The sequence below is a fragment of the Ambystoma mexicanum genome, chromosome 4p, assembly GCF_040938575.1.
Source record: "Ambystoma mexicanum isolate Mex_15411 chromosome 4p, UKY_AmexF1_1, whole genome shotgun sequence".
Taxonomy (NCBI): Eukaryota; Metazoa; Chordata; class Amphibia; order Caudata; family Ambystomatidae; genus Ambystoma; species Ambystoma mexicanum.
Genome location: NC_090927.1, coordinates 844,151,039 through 844,164,836, shown reverse-complemented (window position 1 = coordinate 844,164,836; position 13,798 = coordinate 844,151,039). Strand labels below are relative to the sequence as shown.

General features: G+C 48.0%; 26 non-coding genes and 14 pseudogenes across 26 annotated transcripts; all 40 read left to right on the top strand.

Moving 5' to 3' along the window:
• Positions 1-90: 90 nt before the first annotated feature.
• On the top strand, positions 91-209 carry LOC138463064 (5S ribosomal RNA). Its single transcript, XR_011265651.1, has one exon. It is a non-coding gene; the product is annotated as a 5S ribosomal RNA (ribosomal RNA).
• A 106-nt stretch (positions 210-315) lies between these two features.
• On the top strand, positions 316-424 carry LOC138458656 (5S ribosomal RNA; annotated as a pseudogene).
• A 463-nt stretch (positions 425-887) lies between these two features.
• Positions 888-1,006, top strand: LOC138461412 (5S ribosomal RNA). The gene has a single exon (XR_011264028.1). It is a non-coding gene; the product is annotated as a 5S ribosomal RNA (ribosomal RNA).
• A 106-nt stretch (positions 1,007-1,112) lies between these two features.
• On the top strand, positions 1,113-1,231 carry LOC138462818 (5S ribosomal RNA). The gene has a single exon (XR_011265406.1). It is a non-coding gene; the product is annotated as a 5S ribosomal RNA (ribosomal RNA).
• Positions 1,232-1,337: 106 nt separating this feature from the next.
• Positions 1,338-1,446, top strand: LOC138458607 (5S ribosomal RNA; annotated as a pseudogene).
• Positions 1,447-1,909: 463 nt separating this feature from the next.
• Positions 1,910-2,028, top strand: LOC138462842 (5S ribosomal RNA). The gene has a single exon (XR_011265431.1). It is a non-coding gene; the product is annotated as a 5S ribosomal RNA (ribosomal RNA).
• Positions 2,029-2,134: 106 nt separating this feature from the next.
• On the top strand, positions 2,135-2,253 carry LOC138454760 (5S ribosomal RNA). Its single transcript, XR_011261422.1, has one exon. It is a non-coding gene; the product is annotated as a 5S ribosomal RNA (ribosomal RNA).
• Positions 2,254-2,566: 313 nt separating this feature from the next.
• LOC138454224 (5S ribosomal RNA) lies at positions 2,567-2,685 on the top strand. Its single transcript, XR_011260910.1, has one exon. It is a non-coding gene; the product is annotated as a 5S ribosomal RNA (ribosomal RNA).
• A 106-nt stretch (positions 2,686-2,791) lies between these two features.
• LOC138457850 (5S ribosomal RNA) lies at positions 2,792-2,900 on the top strand (annotated as a pseudogene).
• A 463-nt stretch (positions 2,901-3,363) lies between these two features.
• Positions 3,364-3,482, top strand: LOC138462630 (5S ribosomal RNA). The gene has a single exon (XR_011265224.1). It is a non-coding gene; the product is annotated as a 5S ribosomal RNA (ribosomal RNA).
• A 106-nt stretch (positions 3,483-3,588) lies between these two features.
• LOC138457647 (5S ribosomal RNA) lies at positions 3,589-3,707 on the top strand. Its single transcript, XR_011262277.1, has one exon. It is a non-coding gene; the product is annotated as a 5S ribosomal RNA (ribosomal RNA).
• A 106-nt stretch (positions 3,708-3,813) lies between these two features.
• LOC138457942 (5S ribosomal RNA) lies at positions 3,814-3,922 on the top strand (annotated as a pseudogene).
• A 106-nt stretch (positions 3,923-4,028) lies between these two features.
• Positions 4,029-4,147, top strand: LOC138465107 (5S ribosomal RNA). The gene has a single exon (XR_011267681.1). It is a non-coding gene; the product is annotated as a 5S ribosomal RNA (ribosomal RNA).
• Positions 4,148-4,253: 106 nt separating this feature from the next.
• Positions 4,254-4,372, top strand: LOC138455227 (5S ribosomal RNA). The gene has a single exon (XR_011261868.1). It is a non-coding gene; the product is annotated as a 5S ribosomal RNA (ribosomal RNA).
• Positions 4,373-4,478: 106 nt separating this feature from the next.
• Positions 4,479-4,597, top strand: LOC138460214 (5S ribosomal RNA). The gene has a single exon (XR_011262982.1). It is a non-coding gene; the product is annotated as a 5S ribosomal RNA (ribosomal RNA).
• Positions 4,598-4,703: 106 nt separating this feature from the next.
• Positions 4,704-4,812, top strand: LOC138459248 (5S ribosomal RNA; annotated as a pseudogene).
• Positions 4,813-4,918: 106 nt separating this feature from the next.
• On the top strand, positions 4,919-5,027 carry LOC138456987 (5S ribosomal RNA; annotated as a pseudogene).
• A 453-nt stretch (positions 5,028-5,480) lies between these two features.
• LOC138454911 (5S ribosomal RNA) lies at positions 5,481-5,599 on the top strand. Its single transcript, XR_011261568.1, has one exon. It is a non-coding gene; the product is annotated as a 5S ribosomal RNA (ribosomal RNA).
• Positions 5,600-5,705: 106 nt separating this feature from the next.
• LOC138464888 (5S ribosomal RNA) lies at positions 5,706-5,824 on the top strand. Its single transcript, XR_011267465.1, has one exon. It is a non-coding gene; the product is annotated as a 5S ribosomal RNA (ribosomal RNA).
• A 106-nt stretch (positions 5,825-5,930) lies between these two features.
• On the top strand, positions 5,931-6,049 carry LOC138463495 (5S ribosomal RNA). The gene has a single exon (XR_011266082.1). It is a non-coding gene; the product is annotated as a 5S ribosomal RNA (ribosomal RNA).
• Positions 6,050-6,155: 106 nt separating this feature from the next.
• LOC138458655 (5S ribosomal RNA) lies at positions 6,156-6,264 on the top strand (annotated as a pseudogene).
• Positions 6,265-6,727: 463 nt separating this feature from the next.
• LOC138455480 (5S ribosomal RNA) lies at positions 6,728-6,846 on the top strand (annotated as a pseudogene).
• Positions 6,847-6,952: 106 nt separating this feature from the next.
• On the top strand, positions 6,953-7,071 carry LOC138462659 (5S ribosomal RNA). The gene has a single exon (XR_011265254.1). It is a non-coding gene; the product is annotated as a 5S ribosomal RNA (ribosomal RNA).
• Positions 7,072-7,177: 106 nt separating this feature from the next.
• Positions 7,178-7,295, top strand: LOC138455247 (5S ribosomal RNA). The gene has a single exon (XR_011261887.1). It is a non-coding gene; the product is annotated as a 5S ribosomal RNA (ribosomal RNA).
• Positions 7,296-7,401: 106 nt separating this feature from the next.
• Positions 7,402-7,520, top strand: LOC138464591 (5S ribosomal RNA). Its single transcript, XR_011267171.1, has one exon. It is a non-coding gene; the product is annotated as a 5S ribosomal RNA (ribosomal RNA).
• Positions 7,521-7,626: 106 nt separating this feature from the next.
• LOC138456559 (5S ribosomal RNA) lies at positions 7,627-7,735 on the top strand (annotated as a pseudogene).
• A 107-nt stretch (positions 7,736-7,842) lies between these two features.
• LOC138457693 (5S ribosomal RNA) lies at positions 7,843-7,951 on the top strand (annotated as a pseudogene).
• A 463-nt stretch (positions 7,952-8,414) lies between these two features.
• LOC138463416 (5S ribosomal RNA) lies at positions 8,415-8,533 on the top strand. The gene has a single exon (XR_011266003.1). It is a non-coding gene; the product is annotated as a 5S ribosomal RNA (ribosomal RNA).
• Positions 8,534-8,639: 106 nt separating this feature from the next.
• Positions 8,640-8,758, top strand: LOC138453932 (5S ribosomal RNA). Its single transcript, XR_011260631.1, has one exon. It is a non-coding gene; the product is annotated as a 5S ribosomal RNA (ribosomal RNA).
• A 106-nt stretch (positions 8,759-8,864) lies between these two features.
• LOC138460200 (5S ribosomal RNA) lies at positions 8,865-8,983 on the top strand. Its single transcript, XR_011262969.1, has one exon. It is a non-coding gene; the product is annotated as a 5S ribosomal RNA (ribosomal RNA).
• A 106-nt stretch (positions 8,984-9,089) lies between these two features.
• LOC138459597 (5S ribosomal RNA) lies at positions 9,090-9,198 on the top strand (annotated as a pseudogene).
• Positions 9,199-9,651: 453 nt separating this feature from the next.
• Positions 9,652-9,770, top strand: LOC138462985 (5S ribosomal RNA). The gene has a single exon (XR_011265571.1). It is a non-coding gene; the product is annotated as a 5S ribosomal RNA (ribosomal RNA).
• Positions 9,771-9,876: 106 nt separating this feature from the next.
• LOC138464886 (5S ribosomal RNA) lies at positions 9,877-9,995 on the top strand. The gene has a single exon (XR_011267462.1). It is a non-coding gene; the product is annotated as a 5S ribosomal RNA (ribosomal RNA).
• Positions 9,996-10,101: 106 nt separating this feature from the next.
• LOC138463181 (5S ribosomal RNA) lies at positions 10,102-10,220 on the top strand. The gene has a single exon (XR_011265767.1). It is a non-coding gene; the product is annotated as a 5S ribosomal RNA (ribosomal RNA).
• A 106-nt stretch (positions 10,221-10,326) lies between these two features.
• LOC138458654 (5S ribosomal RNA) lies at positions 10,327-10,435 on the top strand (annotated as a pseudogene).
• Positions 10,436-10,898: 463 nt separating this feature from the next.
• LOC138455479 (5S ribosomal RNA) lies at positions 10,899-11,017 on the top strand (annotated as a pseudogene).
• A 106-nt stretch (positions 11,018-11,123) lies between these two features.
• LOC138462823 (5S ribosomal RNA) lies at positions 11,124-11,242 on the top strand. The gene has a single exon (XR_011265412.1). It is a non-coding gene; the product is annotated as a 5S ribosomal RNA (ribosomal RNA).
• Positions 11,243-11,348: 106 nt separating this feature from the next.
• Positions 11,349-11,467, top strand: LOC138461045 (5S ribosomal RNA). Its single transcript, XR_011263688.1, has one exon. It is a non-coding gene; the product is annotated as a 5S ribosomal RNA (ribosomal RNA).
• Positions 11,468-11,574: 107 nt separating this feature from the next.
• On the top strand, positions 11,575-11,693 carry LOC138464589 (5S ribosomal RNA). The gene has a single exon (XR_011267169.1). It is a non-coding gene; the product is annotated as a 5S ribosomal RNA (ribosomal RNA).
• A 106-nt stretch (positions 11,694-11,799) lies between these two features.
• LOC138458215 (5S ribosomal RNA) lies at positions 11,800-11,908 on the top strand (annotated as a pseudogene).
• The last annotated feature ends 1,890 nt before the right edge of the window (positions 11,909-13,798 follow it).

The following is a 13,798-nucleotide window of genomic DNA, read 5'->3' as shown; positions in this document are numbered from 1 at the left end:
TCAGGAAGTGAGCCATTTCTCAATTGCCTTTCAAAACTGCAAGGTCTAGCCGACTAGATGCTTAAAAGTACAAAACTCACAAGGCCCAGAGCCTACGGCCACACCACACTGAATGCGCCCGATCTCGTCTGATCTCGGAAGCTAAGCAGTGTCGGGCCTTGTTAGTACCTGGATGGGAGACCGCCTGGGAATAACAGGTGCTGTAGGCTTTTTTGTGCTCCAAGTTCAGGAAGTGAGCCATTTCACAATTGCCTTTCAAAACTGCAAGGTCTAGCCGACTAGATGCTTAAAAGTACAAAACTCACAAGGCCCAGAGCCTACGGCCACACCACACTGAATGCGTCTGATCTCGGAAGCTAAGCAGTGTAGGGCCTCGTTAGTACCTGGATGGGAGACTGCCTGGGAATACCAGGTGCTGTAGGCTTTTTTGTGCTCCATGATTAGTAATTGCGCAACTTCTCAATTATTTTTCAAATTTGGTATGTTTCCAAAATAATTGTATCCCGTTTTATAGCGGAAATGTTGGACAACATCATGAGGGCTGGAGCTACCTTTTTACATAGAATTAGCATACAGGTAGTGTGTTCATGGGTAATAAATCGACTTTCACATGTAATGCAGTACAGAGAATATTGAGTCCTTCAAGAGGCATGAAAGAAAACCATTATTGTGTTGATTGTTCTCGCCACCTCCCTGCAACAGACACAGGATGGATGAATTAAAGTTATCCTACCAGACATAGGAGTCCTGAATGGGCCCACCAGTCTTATATATCTCGCCTGATCGAGCCTGATCGAGCGATGAGCGTGGTATCATGTTGCAAGTGGCTGCATGGCTTAGCTTACTAAATGCAAATGCATAAGAGTAATATTCTTAGCATTCCTAGAGCCTACGGCCACACCACACTGAATGCACCCGATCTCGTCTGATCTCGGAAGTTAAGCAGTGTCAGGCCTAGTTAGTACCTGGATGGGAGACCGCCTGGGAATACCAGGTGCTGTAGGCTTTTTTGTGCTCCAAGTTCAGGAAGTGAGCCCTTTCTCAATTGCCTTTTAAAACTGCAAGGTCTAGCCGACTAGATGCTTAAAAGTACAAAACTCACTAGGCCCAGAGCCTACGGCCACACCACACTGAATGCGCCTGATCTCGTCTGATCTCAGAAGCTAAGCAGTGTCGGGCCTAGTTAGTACCTGGATGGGAGACCACCTGGGAATACCAGGTGCTGTAAGCTTTTTTGTGCTCCAAGTTCAGGAAGTGAGCCATTTCACAATTGCCTTTCAAAACTGCAAGGTCTAGCCGACTAGATGCTTAAAAGTACAAAACTCACTAGTCCCAGAGCCTACAGCCACACCACACTGAATGAGCCCGATCTCGGAAGCTAAGCAGGGTCGGGCCTAGTTAGTACCTGGATGGGAGACTGCCTGGGAATACCAGGTGCTGTAGGCTTTTTTGTGCTCCATGATTAGTAATTGCGCAACTTCTCAATTATTTTTCAAATTTGGTATGTTTCCAAAATAATTGTATCCCGTTTTATAGCGGAAATGTTGGACAACATCATGAGGACTGGAGCTACCTTTTTACATAGAATTAGCATACAGGTAGTGTGTTCATGGGTAATAAATCGACTTTCACATGTAATGCAGTACAGAGAATATTGAGTCCTTCAAGAGGCATGAAAGAAAACCATTACTGTGTTGATTGTTCTCTCCACCTCCCTGCAACAGACACAGGATGGATGAATTAAAGTTATCCTACCAGACATAGGAGTCCTGAATGGGCCCACCAGTCTTATATATCTCGCCTGATCGAGCCTGATCGAGCGATGAGCGTGGTATCATGTTGCAAGTGGCTGCATGGCTTAGCTTACTAAATGCAAATGCATAAGAGTAATATTCTTAGCATTCCTAGAGCCTACGGCCACACCACACTGAATGCACCCGATCTCGTCTGATCTCGGAAGTTAAGCAGTGTCAGGCCTAGTTAGTACCTGGATGGGAGACCGCCTGGGAATACCAGGTGCTGTAGGTTTTTTTGTGCTCCAAGTTCAGGAAGTGAGCCCTTTCTCAATTGCCTTTTAAAACTGCAAGGTCTAGCCGACTAGATGCTTAAAAGTACAAAACTCACTAGGCCCAGAGCCTACGGCCACACCACACTGAATGCGCCTGATCTCGTCTGATCTCAGAAGCTAAGCAGTGTCGGGCCTAGTTAGTACCTGGATGGGAGACCGCCTGGGAATACCAGGTGCTGTAGGCTTTTTTGTACTCCAAGTTCAGGAAGTGAGCCATTTCTCAATTGCCTTTCAAAACTGCAAGGTCTAGCCGACTAGATGCTTAAAAGTACAAAACTCACTAGGCCCAGAGCCTACGGCCACACCACACTGAATGCACCTGATCTCGTCTGTGTCGGGCCTAGTTAGTACCTGGATGGGAGACCGCCTGGGAATACCTGGTGCTGTAGGCTTTTTTGTACTCCAAGTTCAGGAAGTGAGCTATTTCTCAATTGCCTTTCAAAACTGCAAGGTCTAGCCGACTAGATGCTTAAAAGTACAAAACTCACAAGGCCCAGAGCCTACGGCCACACCACACTGAATGCGCCCAATCTCGTCTGATCTCGGAAGCTAAGCAGTGTCGGGCCTCGTTAGTACCTGGATGGGAGACCGCCTGGGAATACCAGGTGCTGTAGGCTTTTTTGTGCTCCAAGTTCAGGAAGTGAGCCATTTCACAATTTCCTTTCAAAACTGCAAGGTCTAGCCGACTAGATGCTTAAAAGTACAAAACTCACTAGGCCCAGAGCCTACGGCCACACCACACTGAATGTGCCCGATCTCGGAAGCTAAGCAGGGTCGGGCCTAGTTAGTACCTGGATGGGAGACTGCCTGGGAATACCAGGTGCTGTAGGCTTTTTTGTGCTCCATGATTAGTAATTGCGCAACTTCTCAATTATTTTTCAAATTTGGTATGTTTCCAAAATAATTGTATACCGTTTTATAGCGGAAATGTTGGACAACATCATGAGGGCTGGAGCTACCTTTTTACATAGAATTAGCATACAGGTAGTGTGTTCATGGGTAATAAATCGACTTTCACATGTAATGCAGTACAAAGAATATTGAGTCCTTCAAGAGGCATGAAAGAAAACCATTATTGTGTTGATTGTTCTCTCCACCTCCCTGCAACAGACACAGGATGGATGAATTAAAGTTATCCTACCAGACATAGGAGTCCTGAATGGGCCCACCAGTCTTATATATCTCGCCTGATCGAGCCTGATCGAGCGATGAGCGTGGTATCATGTTGCAAGTGGTTGCATGGCTTAGCTTACTAAATGCAAATGCATAAGAGTAATATTCTTAGCATTCCTAGAGCCTATGGCCACACCACACTGAATGCACCCGATCTCGTCTGATCTCGGAAGTTAAGCAGTGTCAGGCCTAGTTAGTACCTGGATGGGAGACCGCCTGGGAATACCAGGTGCTGTAGGCTTTTTTGTGCTCCAAGTTCAGGAAGTGAGCCCTTTCTCAATTGCCTTTCAAAACTGCAAGGTCTAGCCGACTAGATGCTTAAAAGTACAAAACTCACTAGGCCCAGAGCCTACGGCCACACCACACTGAATGCGCCTGATCTCGTCTGATCTCAGAAGCTAAGCAGTGTTGGGCCTAGTTAGTACCTGGATGGGAGACCGCCTGGGAATACCAGGTGCTGTAGGCTTTTTTGTACTCCAAGTTCAGGAAGTGAGCCATTTCTCAATTGCCTTTCAAAACTGCAAGGTCTAGCCGACTAGATGCTTAAAAGTACAAAACTCACAAGGCCCAGAGCCTACGGCCACACCACACTGAATGCGTCTGATCTCGGAAGCTAAGCAGTGTCGGGCCTCGTTAGTACCTGGATGGGAGACCGCCTGGGAATACCAGGTGCTGTAGGCTTTTTTGTGCTCCAAGTTCAGGAAGTGAGCCATTTCACAATTGCCTTTCAAAACTGCAAGGTCTAGCCGACTAGATGCTTAAAAGTACAAAACTCACTAGGCCCAGAGCCTACGGCCACACCACACTGAATGCGCCTGATCTCGTCTGATCTTAGAAGCTAAGCAGTGTTGGGCCTAGTTAATACCTGGATGGGAGACCACCTGGGAATACCAGGTGCTGTAGGCTTTTTTGTACTCCAAGTTCAGGAAGTGAGCCATTTCTCAATTGCCTTTCAAAACTGCAAGGTCTAGCCGACTAGATGCTTAAAAGTACAAAACTCACAAGGCCCAGAGCTTACGGCCACACCACACTGAATGCGCCCGATCTCGTCTGATCTCGGAAGCTAAGCAGTGTCAGGCCTCGTTAGTACCTGGATGGGAGACTGCCTGGGAATACCAGGTGCTGTAGGCTTTTTTGTGCTCCAAGTTCAGGAAGTGAGCCATTTCTCAATTGCCTTTCAAAACTGCAAGGTCTAGCTGACTAGATGCTTAAAAGTACAAAACTCACTAGGCCCAGAGCCTACGGCCACACCACACTGATTGCGCCCGATCTCGTCTGATCTCGGAAGCTAAGCAGTGTCGGGCCTAGTTAGTACCTGGATGGGAGACCACCTGGGAATACCAGGTGCTGTAGGCTTTTTTGTGCTCCAAGTTCAGGAAGTGAGCCATTTCACAATTGCCTTTCAAAACTGCAAGGTCTAGCCGACTAGATGCTTAAAAGTACAAAACTCACAAGGCCCAGAGCCTACGGCCACACCACACTGAATGCGTCTGATCTTGGAAGCTAAGCAGTGTCGGGCCTCGTTAGTACCTGGATGGGAGACCGCCTGGGAATACCAGGTGCTGTAGGCGTTTTTGTGCTCCAAGTTCAGGAAGTGAGCCATTTCACAATTGCCTTTCAAAACTGCAAGGTCTAGCCGACTAGATGCTTAAAAGTACAAAACTCACTAGGCCCAGAGCCTACGGCCACACCACACTGAATGCGCCCGATCTCGGAAGCTAAGCAGGGTCGGGCCTAGTTAGTACCTGGATGGGAGACTGCCTGGGAATACCAGGTGCTGTAGGCTTTTTTGTGCTCCATGATTAGTAATTGCGCAACTTCTCAATTATTTTTCAAATTTGGTATGTTTCCAAAATAATTGTATACCGTTTTATAGCGGAAATGTTGGACAACATCATGAGGGCTGGAGCTACCTTTTTACATAGAATTAGCATACAGGTAGTGTGTTCATGGGTAATAAATCGACGTTCACATGTAATGCAGTACAGAGAATATTGAGTCCTTCAAGAGGCATGAAAGAAAACCATTATTGTGTTGATTGTTCTCTCCACCTCCCTGCAACAGACACAGGATGGATGAATTAAAGTTATCCTACCAGACATAGGAGTCCTGAATGGGCCCACCAGTCTTATATATCTCGCCTGATCGAGCGATGAGCGTGGTATCATGTTGCAAGTGGCTGCATGGCTTAGCTTACTAAATGCAAATGCATAAGAGTAATATTCTTAGCATTCCTAGAGCCTACGGCCACACCACACTGAATGCACCCAATCTCGTCTGATCTCGGAAGTTAAGCAGTGTCAGGCCTAGTTAGTACCTGGATGGGAGACTGCCTGGGAATACCAGGTGCTGTAGGCTTTTTTGTGCTCCAAGTTCAGGAAGTGAGCCCTTTCTCAATTGCCTTTTAAAACTGCAAGGTCTAGCCGACTAGATGCTTAAAAGTACAAAACGCACTCGGCCCAGAGCCTAAGGCCACACCACACTGAATGCGCCTGATCTCGTCTGATCTCAGAAGCTAAGCAGTGTCGGGCCTAGTTAGTACCTGGATGGGAGACCGCCTGGGAATACCAGGTGCTGTAGGCTTTTTTGTACTCCAAGTTCAGGAAGTGAGCCATTTCTCAATTGCCTTTCAAAACTGCAAGGTCTAGCCGACTAGATGCTTAAAAGTACAAAACTCACAAGGCCCAGAGCCTACGGCCACACCACACTGAATGCGCCCGATCTCGTCTGATCTCGGAAGCTAAGCAGTGTCGGGCCTTGTTAGTACCTGGATGGGAGACCGCCTGTGAATACCAGGTGCTGTAGGCTTTTTTGTGCTCCAAGTTCAGGAAGTGAGCCATTTCACAATTGCCTTTCAAAACTGCAAGGTCTAGCCGACTAGATGCTTAAAAGTACAAAACTCACAAGGCCCAGAGCCTACGGCCACACCACACTGAATGCGTCTGATCTCGGAAGCTAAGCAGTGTAGGGCCTCGTTAGTACCTGGATGGGAGACTGCCTGGGAATACCAGGTGCTGTAGGCTTTTTTGTGCTCCATGATTAGTAATTGCGCAACTTCTCAATTATTTTTCAAATTTGGTATGTTTCCAAAATAATTGTATCCCGTTTTATAGCGGAAATGTTGGACAACATCATGAGGGCTGGAGCTACCTTTTTACATAGAATTAGCATACAGGTAGTGTGTTCATGGGTAATAAATCGACTTTCACATGTAATGCAGTACAGAGAATATTGAGTCCTTCAAGAGGCATGAAAGAAAACCATTATTGTGTTGATTGTTCTCTCCACCTCCCTGCAACAGACACAGGATGGATGAATTAAAGTTATCCTACCAGACATAGGAGTCCTGAATGGGCCCACCAGTCTTATATATCTCGCCTGATCGAGCCTGATCGAGCGATGAGCGTGGTATCATGTTGCAAGTGGCTGCATGGCTTAGCTTACTAAATGCAAATGCATAAGAGTAATATTCTTAGCATTCCTAGAGCCTACGGCCACACCACACTGAATGCACCCGATCTCGTCTGATCTCGGAAGTTAAGCAGTGTCAGGCCTAGTTAGTACCTGGATGGGAGAAGGCCTGGGAATACCAGGTGCTGTAGGCTTTTTTGTGCTCCAAGTTCAGGAAGTGAGGCCTTTCTCAATTGCCTTTTAAAACTGCAAGGTCTAGCCGACTAGATGCTTAAAAGTACAAAACTCACTAGGCCCAGAGCCTACGGCCACACCACACTGAATGCGCCTGATCTCGTCTGATCTCAAAAGCTAAGCAGTGTCGGGCCTAGTTAGTACCTGGATGGGAGACCACCTGGGAATACCAGGTGCTGTAGGCTTTTTTGTGCTCCAAGTTCAGGAAGTGAGCCATTTCACAATTGCCTTTCAAAACTGCAAGGTCTAGCCGACTAGATGCTTAAAAGTACAAAACTCACTCGGCCCAGAGCCTACGGCCACACCACACTGAATGCGCCTGATCTCGTCTGATCTCAGAAGCTAAGCAGTGTCGGGCCTAGTTAGTACCTGGATGGGAGACCGCCTGAAATACCAGGTGCTGTAGGCTTTTTTGTACTCCAAGTTCAGGAAGTGAGCCATTTCTCAATTGCCTTTCAAAACTGCAAGGTCTAGCCGACTAGATGCTTAAAAGTACAAAACTCACAAGGCCCAGAGCCTACGGCCACACCACACTGAATGCGCCCGAACTCGTCTGATCTCGGAAGCTAAGCAGTGTCGGGCCTCGTTAGTACCTGGATGGGAGACCGCCTGGGAATACCAGGTGCTGTAGGCTTTTTTGTGCTCCAAGTTCAGGAAGTGAGCCATTTCACAATTGCCTTTCAAAACTGCAAGGTCTAGCCGACTAGATGCTTAAAAGTACAAAACTCACAAGGCCCAGAGCCTACGGCCACACCACACTGAATGCGTCTGATCTCAGAAGCTAAGCAGTGTAGGGCCTCGTTAGTACCTGGATGGGAGACCGCCTGGGAATACCAGGTGCTGTAGGCTTTTTTGTGCTCCAAGTTCAGGAAGTGAGCCTATTTCACAATTGCCTTTCAAAACTGCAAGGTCTAGCCGACTAGATGCTTAAAAGTACAAAACTCTCTAGGCCCAGAGCCTACGGCCACACCACACTGAATGCGCCCGATCTCGGAAGCTAAACAGGGTCGGGCCTAGTTAGTACCTGGATGGGAGACTGCCTGGGAATACCAGGTGCTGTAGGCTTTTTTGTGCTCCATGATTAGTAATTGCGCAACTTCTCAATTATTTTTCAAATTTGGTATGTTTCCAAAATAATTGTATCCCGTTTTATAGCGGAAATGTTGGACAACATCATGAGGCCTGGAGCTACCTTTTTACATAGAATTAGCATACAGGTAGTGTGTTCATGGGTAATAAATCGACTTTCACATGTAATGCAGTACAGAGAATATTGAGTCCTTCAAGAGGCATGAAAGAAAACCATTATTGTGTTGATTGTTCTCTCCACCTCCCTGCAACAGACACAGGATGGATGAATTAAAGTTATCCTACCAGACATAGGAGTCCTGAATGGGCCCACCAGTCTTATATATCTCGCCTGATCGAGCCTGATCGAGCGATGAGCGTGGTATCATGTTGCAAGTGGCTGCATGGCTTAGCTTACTAAATGCAAATGCATAAGAGTAATATTCTTAGCATTCCTAGAGCCTACGGCCACACCACACTGAATGCACCCGATCTCGTCTGATCTCGGAAGTTAAGCAGTGTCAGGCCTAGTTAGTACCTGGATGGGAGACTGCCTGGGAATACCAGGTGCTGTAGGCTTTTTTGTGCTCCAAGTTCAGGAAGTGAGCCCTTTCTCAATTGCCTTTTAAAACTGCAAGGTCTAGCCGACTAGATGCTTAAAAGTACAAAACTCACAAGCCCCAGAGCCTACGGCCACACCACACTGAATGTGCCTGATCTCGTCTGATCTCGGAAGCTAAGCAGTGTCGGGCCTCGTTAGTACCTGGATGGGAGACCGCCTGGGAATACCAGGTGCTGTAGGCTTTTTTGTGCTCCAAGTTCAGGAAGTGAGCCATTTCTCAATTGCCTTTCAAAACTGCAAGGTCTAGCTGACTAGATGCTTAAAAGTACAAAACTCACTAGGCCCAGAGCCTACGGCCACACCACACTGATTGCGCCCGATCTCGTCTGATCTCGGAAGCTAAGCAGTGTCGGGCCTAGTTAGTACCTGGATGGGAGACCACCTGGGAATACCAGGTGCTGTAGGCTTTTTTGTACTCCAAGTTCAGGAAGTGAGCCATTTCACAATTGCCTTTCAAAACTGCAAGGTCTAGCCGACTAGATGCTTAAAAGTACAAAACTCACTAGGCCCAGAGCCTACGGCCACACCACACTGAATGCGCCCAATCTCGGAAGCTAAGCAGGGTCAGGCCTAGTTAGTACCTGGATGGGAGACTGCCTGGGAATACCAGGTGCTGTAGGCTTTTTTGTGCTCCATGATTAGTAATTGCGCAAATTCTCAATTATTTTTCAAATTTGGTATGTTTCCAAAATAATTGTATCCCGTTTTATAGCGGAAATGTTGGACAACATCATGAGGGCTGGAGCTACCTTTTTACATAGAATTAGCATACAGGTAGTGTGTTCATGGGTAATAAATCGACTTTCACATGTAATGCAGTACAGAGAATATTGAGTCCTTCAAGAGGCATGAAAGAAACCCATTATTGTGTTGATTGTTCTCTCCACCTCCCTGCAACAGACACAGGATGGATGAATTAAAGTTATCCTACCAGACATAGGAGTCCTGAATGGGCCCACCAGTCTTATATATCTCGCCTGATCGAGCGATGAGCGTGGTATCATGTTGCAAGTGGCTGCATGGCTTAGCTTACTAAATGCAAATGCATAAGAGTAATATTCTTAGCATTCCTAGAGCCTACGGCCACACCACACTGAATGCACCCGATCTCGTCTGATCTCGGAAGTTAAGCAGTGTCAGACCTAGTTAGTACCTGGATGGGAGACCGCCTGGGAATACCAGGTGCTGTAGGCTTTTTTGTGCTCCAAGTTCAGGAAGTGAGCCCTTTCTCAATTGCCTTTTAAAACTGCAAGGTCTAGCCGACTAGATGCTTAAAAGTACAAAACTCACTAGGCCCAGAGCCTAAGGCCACACCACACTGAATGCGCCTGATCTCGTCTGATCTCAGAAGCTAAGCAGTGTCGGGCCTAGTTAGTACCTGGATGGGAGACCGCCTGGGAATACCAGGTGCTGTAGGCTTTTTTGTACTCCAAGTTCAGGAAGTGAGCCATTTCTCAATTGCCTTTCAAAACTGCAAGGTCTAGCCGACTAGATGCTTAAAAGTACAAAACTCACAAGGCCCAGAGCCTACGGCCACATCACACTGAATGCGCCCGATCTCGTCTGATCTCGGAAGCTAAGCAGTGTCGGGCCTTGTTAGTACCTGGATGGGAGACCGCCTGGGAATACCAGGTGCTGTAGGCTTTTTTGTGCTCCAAGTTCAGGAAGTGAGCCATTTCACAATTGCCTTTCAAAACTGCAAGGTCTAGCCGACTAGATGCTTAAAAGTACAAAACTCACAAGGCCCAGAGCCTACGGCCACACCACACTGAATGCGTCTGATCTCGGAAGCTAAGCAGTGTAGGGCCTCGTTAGTACCTGGATGGGAGACTGCCTGGGAATACCAGGTGCTGTAGGCTTTTTTGTGCTCCATGATTAGTAATTGCGCAACTTCTCAATTATTTTTCAAATTTGGTATGTTTCCAAAATAATTGTATCCCGTTTTATAGCGGAAATGTTGGACAACATCATGAGGGCTGGAGCTACCTTTTTACATAGAATTAGCATACAGGTAGTGTGTTCATGGGTAATAAATCGACTTTCACATGTAATGCAGTACAGAGAATATTGAGTCCTTCAAGAGGCATGAAAGAAAACCATTATTGTGTTGATTGTTCTCTCCACCTCCCTGCAACAGACACAGGATGGATGAATTAAAGTTATCCTACCAGACATAGGAGTCCTGAATGGGCCCACCAGTCTTATATATCTCGCCTGATCGAGCCTGATCGAGCGATGAGCGTGGTATCATGTTGCAAGTGGCTGCATGGCTTAGCTTACTAAATGCAAATGCATAAGAGTAATATTCTTAGCATTCCTAGAGCCTACGGCCACACCACACTGAATGCACCCGATCTCGTCTGATCTCGGAAGTTAAGCAGTGTCAGGCCTAGTTAGTACCTGGATGGGAGAAGGCCTGGGAATACCAGGTGCTGTAGGCTTTTTTGTGCTCCAAGTTCAGGAAGTGAGGCCTTTCTCAATTGCCTTTTAAAACTGCAAGGTCTAGCCGACTAGATGCTTAAAAGTACAAAACTCACTAGGCCCAGAGCCTACGGCCACACCACACTGAATGCGCCTGATCTCGTCTGATCTCAGAAGCTAAGCAGTGTCGGGCCTAGTTAGTACCTGGATGGGAGACCACCTGGGAATACCAGGTGCTGTAGGCTTTTTTGTGCTCCAAGTTCAGGAAGTGAGCCATTTCACAATTGTCTTTCAAAACTGCAAGGTCTAGCCGACTAGATGCTTAAAAGTACAAAACTCACTCGGCCCAGAGCCTACGGCCACACCACACTGAATGCGCCTGATCTCGTCTGATCTCAGAAGCTAAGCAGTGTCGGGCCTAATTAGTACCTGGATGGGAGACCGCCTGGGAATACCAGGTGCTGTAGGCTTTTTTTGTACTCCAAGTTCAGGAAGTGAGCCATTTCTCAATTGCCTTTCAAAACTGCAAGGTCTAGCCGACTAGATGCTTAAAAGTACAAAACTCACAAGGCCCAGAGCCTACGGCCACACCACACTGAATGCGCCCGAACTCGTCTGATCTCGGAAGCTAAGCAGTGTCGGGCCTCGTTAGTACCTGGATGGGAGACCGCCTGGGAATACCAGGTGCTGTAGGCTTTTTTGTGCTCCAAGTTCAGGAAGTGAGCCATTTCACAATTGCCTTTCAAAACTGCAAGGTCTAGCCGACTAGATGCTTAAAAGTACAAAACTCACAAGGCCCAGAGCCTACGGCCACACCACACTGAATGCGTCTGATCTCAGAAGCTAAGCAGTGTAGGGCCTCGTTAGTACCTGGATGGGAGACCGCCTGGGAATACCAGGTGCTGCAGGCTTTTTTGTGCTCCAAGTTCAGGAAGTGAGCCTATTTCACAATTACCTTTCAAAACTGCAAGGTCTAGCCGACTAGATGCTTAAAAGTACAAAACGGACGGCCACCAGGGGGCGCGCGGATGAGTCGCCTCTCCGTGTGAGCGCTCTACACAGGGTCCGGAAAGTGGCAGTGAGCCCCCACTTCGAGACCCCCCCCAGAGCTGATTTTTGACCAAGAGACGTGGGAAGGTGTCCCCCCCACCTGAGAGAAAACCCGGAGAAAATCGGAAGCGGCATCGTGGTGAAATTAACGCCGGCGCTTTGAGGCCTTCGGCGCGGCGTGAGTTCCGCGGAACTCCCAACCCGGGCCTGCGTATACGCGGGAAGTGCCGCCCTCTGAGTCTGATCCGGCGCACTTCTCGGTCCTCCGCGTGGAACCGGCTGCGCACCTCTGCCAAGGGCGGTTGATACCCCCACCGCGACACGGTAGGCGGACCCCTCACCCCCCCTGCAAAGCTCAGGAGGCCCTGGTGGCTTGGTCCTTCACGTCCCCCGCGTTGGCGGGTGCTAACGTCGCTTCACGACCCGAATGCTGTTGGAGGCCTCCCTTTATGGACCCTAAAACCAGGCTAGCGAAATATACGTTTTCACCAATTGCCAGATCCCCAGGGCCCTCCTTGATTTCTATAATGTCGACTGCAGGATCCGAGGCCACCGCGACCAAGGCGGATGTTGCTGATTTGCTTGCCGAAATGAGGGGCATGCGAGCAGATATTGGCAATAGGATAGACAAGATCACGCAGAGGATCGACAAAATGGACGATAGGCTCGAACAGGTTGAGCACAACCAAACATCTCTGAATGTGCTGGAAGCACAGATGGATCACCGAATCGCAGATATATCGGACAGAGAGAATGAACTGCGCCTTAAGTTCGATGACCTCGAGAACAGGGAGCGCCGGAACAATATCCGAATATTTGGTCTTCCTGAGAAAGAGGGCGAAACCGAACTGGACCTGAAGCAATCGTTGCATGCCATCCTGAAGCTCCTATACAACGATGACTCAATTGACGCGCCTAAAATTGACCGCATCCATAGGGCCGGAGGTAGACCGGGGGCCCCGAGATCGGTCCTGGCCCGATTCCATAACTATGCGGACAGAGCGCGAATCTTGGACAAGGCCAGAAGCGCCCCACAGCTGTCCTTGGAGAACTCCGTCATTTCACTTTTTCAGGATTTGTCATCCCTCACGTTGGCGATGAGGAAAAAGTGCTCTCCGATCACGAAAATGTTGAAAGACAAGGGCGTCAGGTATCGCTGGGGGTATCCATTTTCCCTCACTTTCGAATGGGAAGGCTCGACAATGAGACTTGTCTCGGAGAAAGACATTGCTGACTGTACGACGGATCTGCTGGGTGCGCCGGAGGGTGCTCCCTCTCATGAGGATCAAGGATCATCTGGTGGTGAATGGAAAGTCAAGGCTTCGCGGCGAAGAAGGATTCCAGGCTCTAGAAAATACAGAAAAATGAACACCTCCCAAGATATGGAACATTGACAGGGTGCCTGAGGTACTTTGACATACTATTTGGTTAGAGGTAAACTGGGAAAATTACTCCACCACGGAGGTTACGAACTCTCATGTGCGAGTCGACCTCCCTATATGTGACTGACTGTGAAAGGTCGCCTCCTCCAAGTGTGAGGTATTGTTAGCTCGATGTCTCGCAGATGTTAGAAATGTGATAAGGCATAATATCTCTGCTCCGCTAGCTCCTGGGGGAGGGTAAATGTCTCTGTTACTGAATTATTGTTATCGTTAAGTGCACACAAAAGTTGGGGGCTCACTGATATATATTATCCTATTATGATAGGACCGCCTGTTTTGCGGTCTTCACGGGTGGTCCGAGTTCGGCTG